Below are 10,223 nucleotides of genomic sequence, written 5' to 3'. Positions count from 1 at the left end.
TAAGTTTCCGAGGAAGATCCTCAGCTAAGTCTGAGTCTTAGTCTTACCCAAACGTGTCCCAGTGGGGGGGAAGAGAGGCTCAGCCCGTTGGCTGGTCCCAGGGGTCTGCAATGGAGTTGTCCCTGACTTGTCTGTGATGGCATCTTCCCTGATTGTGATGGCATCTTCCCTAATTATCTCCTTTCTTAGGGCTATTTTTATACTATTTTTTTACCTGCAAGGTAGAGCTTGAGTGACTCCAGTCATACCTTTACTGTGATTGGTAAAAGGCACTTCCATTCCCCTTTTAAGGTAGAAATTATCAAAACTTAGAGATGTGTTCTCTAAGGGGAAAGACAAGGGGGGTCAGTGGTATGGAGTTATGGTTTTGTCAAGGTCCACAAAGGGAAGTAGTTGTCAAAAGGGGTGCCAACTGTCGATCCAGAGTCACAAATAGACCATACATCAAGCCTTGTGGAGTCAAAACCGCGACTGGTATGGGAGTTGGAGAAGGAGCCACCAATCTTTCCCATCTCCGTACAGATAAACAGTCTGAAGGAAGGCGATGTTAGAGGAATTCCTGGCATACCAGCTGTGTTTTTCCCCTGGGATCGTCCTCGACACTGTACCTTTCCCTTAGGGTGTGGACACAGCCATTTTCTGATTTTTAGTTACTTCCAACAATTACTCCACACATAACTGGCATTATATATGGTATTACAGAGCCAATGTTTTTTTTTTTTTTAATTGACACTAGTAAAATTACTGTACTCACATTGTTTGAGTAACTTAAGTTCCTCAAAGATACAGAAGCCATTTAATTTATATTTTATCATTCTGCAGTTGAATAAATTAACAGAATTAAGCTTTAGTGTGACTCCATCCTTTGAGAGTTACCAGAAAGTCAATGTCTATTACCATTTGCACAAACTAGGCAACTGCTGCTGTAAGGAATAAGCTGTTATGAATTTGCTCATTTCTAATGCAATATGCTTGGCTTCTGGGGTATTACTATTCTTGCTTCTATGACTGTGAGCTGTCTGCTTTGTGCTCACAGCAAGCCAAATTTTGAAGTTCTTACTCTGTCATGGAATATATTGCAGTCACTGGGAGATTTTCCAGGATGCCAACTTCATGATTTATACAACAATATTGCTTAGTTCAAAAGATTTAAATTTCTATTTGGACACAAGTATGCAGGTACTATTGATCTATTATGTGGATATATATGACATTAGAATTTGATCTTTATTGTCTGCTTCTGAAACCCAGAAAATTATCTGCTACGAAGTTTACAGATTCGTAAATTCAGCATCAAGAAGGACCAATTCTGGAGGCAAACTCAACCTTCTTGACTTACTTTTCTTAAATGCTTTAATGGTAATGAATAACATCAGTGACATCTCAAGAAATTTAATTATTTGCACAAGCAGGTGACATGCATGCAACAAATATTTCAGGCTCTTTATTGCCTGTGGCTGCAGCCAGGTAGTAAACACTGATAAAGCAACATATAATTCACATCACACCAAACCAAACCTAAACAAAACAAATGAAAACAAACCACCTGATGAAAGGGAAAAATGATGACTGAGACTTGGTCTGAAAAAAACCCACTATTGTCTGTCCAGAGGAAAAACAAAAAAAAAACAAACAAACCAAACAGAAAACCAACCAACCAAACAAAAAAAGCCCCAAACCATCCTTCCATTTATTTAACCGGTTAGATTTGAAGGAACTCCTAAAAGAAAGAGACCTAGGAGAAACAGCTACTTGTACATCTAAGCATTGCATATCTATCTTCAAACACTTTTAAAAGTACTTGATAAGAAAAAACTGACAAAATGACAGATGATATTAGAACTTATAAATATAAAGTGAGGTGCATATAAAATAAAATTTTCTTATTTCATATGAAAAATACTGAACTCTGAGCTGAGCATTACCACAATGCAAGATTGCTGGGTTATGAATACTCAGTTCAGTGCTAGTTAGTAACCAAAAGAATGTGCTAATTCTTAGGAATTATTAGAAAACAAAATAAGATCATCATTGTTTCACTGTATGGATTTACGTATTTGTCTGAACTCTGACTGTTCAATCTAGTTCTCAGTAAGAACTAGAACTCAGAAAAGATACAGTAGAACTTGGAAAGAGTTCAAGAAAGGGTGATGAGGATGGACAAAGTATGCAGCAGCTTCCTTATGAGAGATATCTGTATCTACTAGGTCTTCTCAAGCTGGCAGACAATGTGGCAGTCAGCAAAAACAGTGCATGAAGAGGACAAGAAGTGTTACATGAGTTGTTGTTTTATGGGATGAAGACAGCTGAAGAGGACAAGAAGTGTTACATGGGTTGTTGTTTTATGGGATCAAGACAGCTGCAGAGGACAGAACCAAGGACATTAGATTTTTTTTCTCCCATATGCTATGTTTTACCATACAAGCATAGCAAAACATAATACCCTGCAAGTGGTTTGACACCTCACATCAGTGATTAAGGTACTTGCTTACTAATTGACCAAATGAGACAAATCACAAGCTAGGTGCTTTTAAGGAGGAAAATTGGGATCTTGACAGATAGCTGTTCTCTCTGTCTCTCTGGTTACTCTCTTTCATAGTGTAGTGTCTGTGTGTTAATACTCATAGGCTTCTACCTGTACATGGCCAACACGTCCTATGCTAGGGCAAGAGCTGGACTTGATGATCCTTGTGGGTCCCTTCCAACTAACAACATTCTATGATTCTGTATCAGGATATGTATATTTGACAAGGCTGTATAATCACTCTAGTTTCTATTTTTCAGAGCTTCTGCATTAACAGCTTTATTTCAATAAGATATTAACAACCTATAAAGGTCCTACATATCAGCAGAAAAGATTTTCCATGGCTACTACTATGAGCAAAACAAGTTTAGAAGTTTAAAAGGATCTTATTAAGTCAAGTGCTTGTAAATACTTTACTTAGCATCTCTTTTCAATATTGTAGTAGACAGAATAATAGACTAAGTGGGCCATTAGTCTGATACAATAGGATCATTCTTACTTCATATTAAGTTTACCTAAAATTATCCTGATGACAAAAAAGAAAAAAAAACCCAAACAACCAACCAAACAAAAAACCCACAAAAAAAATGGACTTCCTATCTATGCCAGTATTTGGAGACCACCAGAGTAACTTGACCCTTTCAGCGTATAATACAGCATAATAATAACATATTTTGGCCCAATTTACATTTCAGTTTAACAGATATTCCTTTTAGTTGAAATCATTCATTTTATATCTTCTACAGAACACTTCCAGAATAGTGTGTTTTGAGCATAGCAGGCCTCACCACAGTAAAAGAAAATTAAAGAAGAATTAAAAGATGAAAATTTAAATTAAACAAGGTAGTCATGTCTTGTTACCTTTTTCCTAACTGCTGTAGTAATAATTATAGAATTAAAGTGATTGGAAAAGTCTGGATGTCCATGTCTGGATTTTTGTTAGATTCCCTTGTTTTCTATTTCTTCTTTTTCACTTAAATTTTAAGTAATGTTAAAAATGTAAACTGTTTTATATTTCAATATTTACTTAGTATAGTAACATTTCTAAGTGAATAAAAATAATGTAAACTTACTAATTTTGAAAAAAAAAACCAACAAAAAACAAACCTTAAAATATTTTAAGAAAAAATTGGAACTACAATTTTTTTTAAGATTTTTTTTCAAGGTTGTCAATAAGGTGAAAATAGAAAAAATAATGAAAAGAATTTTCATGTAAATCAACTTCCCAAAAATTTCATTATTGGAGAATGAGGATATAATTATCATAGAAGACATTTAGGTCTTATATGGATTTATTTTCTTTCTGCTATCTGAAATGAAAAGGGATGAAAACATGTTATTCTTATTTTGTGTGTAACTCCAGAACTATTGCAGATGGGTGTCGTAGTTGACAACAGATTGATGTGGAGATTTTGTTAATTTTATCCCAGTTCAGAATTTAAAATCCTATATAATGGATGTTGTGGTGAGTTTAATTTAAATAATGTTTTTATTAAAGTCAAGGTTTGTGAAGAGTTTAACTTCTGTTACACTGTTACAATATCTGTTTTCGGTATATTCCAGTAATACAACAAATCATAGCAGAAGAACACATATTGTTTCTGGGAGCTTTCCAGGACTGAAAGCATCATGATTTCAGAAAATTTCAGAAGAATATTCCATGCTAACATTTTACTCCATTTAAATGTTTTAACAATACTAGTTTCTCTGTTGGAAAGAAATTGAATAGAAAAATCTATGGAAAGATAGGAGCTGCCCAAGTTCCATGTTAAAACAGCATGAAGCCAATAATTGGTTTCAAGTTGATTTGAAATTCTAAATCATAATAGTTAGTCTGAAGTTCAGTCTAGTAAGAATAACATAAAATAAGTAGATTTTTTTGTGCAGCTTTGGGAATTGTACTGCAGATATTTGGCATAACTTTAGTGTAGCTGATTGTTAACTGGTTCTTTTGAAAGATACCCCTGCTTTAGTCCCACTACACTCATTGTCTGAAGAAAATACTTTATTAAAATGCCTTCTCTGCAGGTAAGTGCTGAATTAGAATCTAATATTTAACTTTTTTTACCCTATTAGATTCTTTTAAGCATTAAGTCTACCTATGATTTTAGCTACCAGTGTTTGGAGGCAACAGAATTTTGGCAAAAGGACCACCTGAATGTGTGCATCACCCAGCATTATTTCCATTAGTGTGGCTACAGTTTTTGGAGTCTATACTAACATTAAAGCGTGACATATGCCCTGAGTAGCATTTTGTCTCTAACAAGTGCTCACTATTCATTCGCACTATTCATTCTCACTACTTTTGGTAAATGGATAAAACAAAGAGATAAATTTTAAATATATCTGGACACCTTATTTCATCTGGGAGATATCAATGAATAGATGTGAGGATAAGAATATGCTTAAAAGCATTGTTATACGTGACTTTACAGTCATGAAAGAAATCTGAACCAGAGCAGAGGCTCAGATCCAGAACTCATAACTACTAGGCACATTTTCTAACTACCAAGTTGTTCTTGCTATATTATATGCATACAAAAAACTTTGTGGTCTTGAAAGACCAGACATTAACCGTAAGAAGTTATATAGATTAAATGGAATATATTAGAATTTTAAGTAATAAGGAAACGATTCATAAATAGGAATAGCTTTATGGTTCAGACCATCTGGGAGTTACATTCTGCCTGACTCTGTGAGCAAAGACAGCAATATAATCCTTGGGAATAAAACTGTTCACATGCAAATGAACACTATTCTAGTCAAGTTGTGTGTCAGAGGTTATCTGCTTTTTAATTAACATTTATCCAGGTTCAAAGAGGGTTTTGTAGTCATGATATATGTTATGTCAGAGGAAATGAAAAACAAACCATCTATCTAGGGAAACATATTTTCATTCAGTGTTGAATAAATGGGACATGAAATGCCAGAGGAGATATTGGTCTCAGTGCTCATTTTATATCTTCAGTTTGATTAGAAGTCACCAGGTAACAGAGGATGCTCATACTTAAGAAAAATCAAAGGATCCTGACAGAATGATGGAAAGGATTCCCTGAAAAGAGGTGGTTTGTTTTTTGTTTTTTTTTTTTTTTTTTTTTTTTTTACCTTTGAAAATCTGTGATAATAACACAAGGAGAAATTCTTAAACCACAAAAGATGGTTAATGTTGGCAGTAAACTAGCTCTAACTTCACAGATTTATCGCAGAATTACAGAATGGTAAGGGTTGGAAAGGTCCTATGAAGATCATCTAGTCCTGATGGAGGAGGATGACCTAGAGTAGATGACACAGATCAGCCTAGCTGGGCTTTGAACATCTCCAGAGACAGGGATTCCTCAACCTCTCTGGAGAGTCTCTTCCAGCTCACAATAAAGAAGCATTTCCTTATGTTTAGGTTGAACATCTTGTTTTCCAGTTTGCTATCATTGCCCCTTGTCCTGTCACTAGACACCACTGAAAAGAGTCTGTCCCCATCTTCCTGACACCCACCCTTTAGATATTTATAAGCATTGATGAGATCCTCCCTCAGCCTCCTCTTCTCCAAGCTAAACAGACCTAGCTCACTCAGTCTTTCCTCATGTGGTAGATGCTCCAGGCCCCTAATCTTCTTAGTGGCCCTGTGCTGGACTCTCTCCAGTAGCTCTTTGTCCTTTTTGAGCTGAGGAGCCCAGAATTGGACACAGTACTCCAGATATGGCCTCAACAGGGCAGAGTATAGGGGGAGGATAACCTCCCTCGACCTGCTGGCCACACTCTTCTTTAAGCATCACAGGATGCCATTGGCCTTCTTGGCCCTGAGAGCACATTGTTGGTTCATGATCAACCTGTTATCTACCAGGACTCCCAGGTCCTTTTCCTCAGAGTTGCTCTCCAACTGGTCAGCCCACAACCGGTACTGATACATGGGGTTGTTCTTCCCCAGATACATTACTTTACATTTGTCCTTATTCAAATTTATTAGGTTTCTCCCTGCCCAGCTCTCTAGCCTGTCCAGGTCATGCTGGATGGCAGCACAGCCTTCTGTCATGTCAGCTACGCCTCCCAGTTTTTTATCATCAGCAAACTTGCTGAGGGTACACTCTGTCCCTTCCTCCAGGTCATTGATAAATAAATTGAACAGGACTGAACCCAGTACTGACCCCTGGGGGACATCACTAGCCACAGGCCTCCAACTTGACACTGGCCTACAAACCACAACTGTCTGACCTCTGTCCTTCAGCCAGTTGCCAATTCATCTCACTGTCCAGTTATCCAATCCACAATTCTTAAGCTTGGCTGTGAGGTTTCTTTAAGAGACAGTGTTGAAAGCCTTGATGAAGTTGAGATAGACCTCATCCACTGCTTTCCCCTCATCTATCCATCTAGTTATGCCATCATAAAAGGATATTAGATTGGTCAAGCATGACTTCCCCTTGGTGAATCCTTGCTGACTGCTCCTGATAACCCCCTTTTCCTCAGCATGCTTTGATATGGCATCCAGAACAAATTGTTCCATTATCTTTCCAGGAATGGAGGTGAGGATAACTGGCCTATGGTTAGATACTTGAGTCTTTTTTCTTGTCCTTTTTGAAGACTGGAGTGACATTGACTTTCCTCTAGTCCTCAGGCACCTCTCCTGTTCTCCAGGACTTCTCAAAGATGACGGAGAGTGGCTCTGCAATGACTTCTGACAGCACCCTCAGCACTCGAGGATGCATCGCATCAGGGCACATGTATTTGTGGATGTCCAGTTTACTTAACTGATTTCTAACCCAGTCCTCTTCCACTGAGGCAAAGAAGATTCTTCTGACTTCCTCTGTGGTCTTGAAGGTCTGGGACTCTTGAGAGCTGACCTTAGCAGTAAAGACCAAGGCAAAGAAGGCATTCAGTAACTCCACCTTCTCTGTATCCTCTGTCACCAGGGCAACCACTTCATTCAGCAGTGGGCCCACATCTCCTCTGATCTTCCTTTTGTCTCCAATTTACTTGAAGAAGTCTTTCTTGCTGTCCTTGACCTCCCTTGCCAGGTTTAATTCTAAGGAAGCTTTTTGCTTTCTTAGTTGCATCCCTACATTCTCTGACAACATTCTTGTATTCCTCCCAAGTGGTCAGCCCCTTCTTCCATGTTCTATAAACTTCCTTCTTCCACTTGAGTATATTCAGTAGCTCCCTGCTCAACCATGTAGGTCTTCTGGGTCTTTTGTTTGATTTTTTACTATTTGGGATGCTCCGATCTTGAGTTTGGAGGAAATGGTCCTTGAATATTAACCAGCTCTCTTGGGCCACCCTACCACCTAGTGCCCTATCCCTTGGGATTTATCCAAGCAGTTCCTTGAAGAGGCCGAAGTTAGGCCTTCTGAAGTCCAGAGCTGTGATTCTGTTTGTTGCTCTGTGGCTACTGCGCATGATCCTGAACTCCACCTTCTCATTGTCACTACGGCCAAGGCTGGCCAGCCTTGGCTACCTTCACGTCCTCAACCAGTCCCTCCTTGTTTATCAGCACAAAGTCCAGCAGTACTCCTCTCCTTGTTGGGTCCTTCAACAAGTGCTTCAAGAAGTTACTGTCAATGCATTGCAGGAATCCCCTGGACTGTGTGTACTTGACTGTGTAGCCTTTCCAGGAAATGTCAAGGTAATTTAAGTCCCCCATGATAACCAGACCCTGTGATTGTGAGGCTGCTTCCAGCTGTTTATAGAAGCTTTGTCAGCTTCCTCATCCTGATCAGGTGGCCTGTAATAGACAGTAACAACAGTGTCTCCCATATTAGCCTGCCCCTTAATTTTTACCCACAAGCTCTCAACTCTCTCCTCATCCACCCCTGGACAGAGCTCAATACATTCTATTTGCTCCCTCATGTAAAGAGCACCTCCAACCACTTCTCCTTGTTGGCCTGGCGTTCCTAAAAAAATCATAGCCATCCATGACAGCATTTCAGTCATGTGAGCTATCCCACCACATCTCTATAATTACAACCAAAGCATAGTGCTTCAACCACACACAGATCTCTAATTCCTCCTGTTTATTCCCCATGCTGCATGCATTGGTGTACAGGCATTTCAGAGAGGGAGCTGAGCATGCAGCTTTCACCCTAAAAGGGTAGAAAGTTTTCTGATTCTTATTATGGTAAATAGCTGAGAAACTCTTTTTATTGCTCTGATTGGCCAAGCTGATTCTCTGCTGGATGTAATAGCTTGAGTATTGCCATTTTGACTCCTACACCCCAAGTTCTTCAATTTAAAGCCTGTTTAACTAGGTTGACCAGCCTGCAGCCAAAAATTACCTTACCCTTTCTAGACATATGGATCCCATCCCTCCCTAACAAGTTATGGTCAGAAAATAATATCCTTTTGTCATAAAAAACAAAACCTTCACGATGATGAAGGTTTATCTTTAAGCTTATTCATCTTCATATATCAATAAACTTTTTATGCTATCTTTATTGAATATACTGTTATTTTCAAGGACAAAAATGGACTTGGTTATTTGGTAGGAGGAAAAACGGAATAAAACCGTAGCTTACTTCAGGCATTGGTCAAAAGAATACCTCAAAACATGACATAAAGTAAAATATGCTTGTATGAAATTGATGAAAAGCCTTTAGATAAAGTGTGAAAGCAACAGAATCCTATTTCTTACATATGTTCATCATACCTTGCTATGTAACTTCAACGAATCTCACAATGACTTATTTTCTCTGGACACAGAAAATCTCAAAGGATGTGGAACACTTAATTATTTCTCTCTGAAATGTGCTCCAAAATTCAAAACACAGCCTGTGAGGAAGCATGTTTTTCTGACAAGTGAAAAGATATCTGTAAGAATTACTGTCAACAAGAATTCTTCAGAGACCGTCTTATGATTTTCTCCTTGTTATTAACTACAGTGTGTTTATTAACCTAACAGTCTGTATATAAGGAGGAAAGTAAGTCATCCAGTCTGAAAAATAATCAGTGGAAGTGGGATCAATGGAGAGAATGAGGAACAGAGAAGTGAAGAAGACAATCAAAACAGAGAAGCAGTTTAACAAAAACAACAAGTAGGAGTGATTGGTTGACCCACAGTGGGACCATGTGGTCCTGCATTCACTCCCCCTACCCAGTGAGATGGGAGGGAAGACACAATAAAGGGGGCAAGGGATTAGGAATGAAGAACAGGGATGGCTCACTCACCAGTTATGGTCACGGGCAAAACAGACTCAAACTTGGGGAAGAAAAATCAATTTAATTTGTTGCAAATCATCTGAGTAGACGTAACAACCACATCTCACAATACCTTCCCCCACCCCTCCCCTGTTCCTGGGCTCAAATCAATTTGCTCCCAATTTCTCAACCTCCCCCTCCCCGAGCAGCACAGGGGACAGGGAATGGGGGTTCAGTCATTTAGTCATTTCACCCCTGCCACTCTTCCTGTCATGGAAGTCCAGGAACAAGATATTCTAAAGCACGCTCTGGCAGCAAGAGACTCTTGGGTCCCAATTCCACTCCCACTTGCCCTCGAGCTCAACTTCTCTGCTCGAGCGTGGAAACCTCCATGGCCTACACGTGGGTCTCTGCTCCACCATTGAATCTCCATGGGCTGCAGGGGACTTTGTCTTCTCCTGCTCCATACGGTAGAACTTGATGTGAGTCTCTGTCTTTTCCTCTGGCAATGAAGCTCTGTCTCTGTCTGTCTGTCCTTTGTTTAGGTCACTGGTCGTCTTTTGTTAGGTCAATGGCCTCT

The 10,223-nt window shown here is 39.0% G+C and overlaps 1 pseudogene; it reads right to left on the bottom strand.

The window, feature by feature from the left end:
- Positions 1-4,050: 4,050 nt before the first annotated feature.
- LOC114818794 (uncharacterized) lies at positions 4,051-7,590 on the bottom strand (annotated as a pseudogene).
- Between the last annotated feature and the right edge of the window lie 2,633 nt (positions 7,591-10,223).

The sequence above is a fragment of the Antrostomus carolinensis genome, unplaced genomic scaffold, assembly GCF_000700745.2.
Source record: "Antrostomus carolinensis isolate BGI_N321 unplaced genomic scaffold, ASM70074v2 scaffold3890, whole genome shotgun sequence".
Taxonomy (NCBI): domain Eukaryota; kingdom Metazoa; phylum Chordata; class Aves; order Caprimulgiformes; family Caprimulgidae; genus Antrostomus; species Antrostomus carolinensis.
This window is presented reverse-complemented; position numbering and strand designations above follow the sequence as displayed.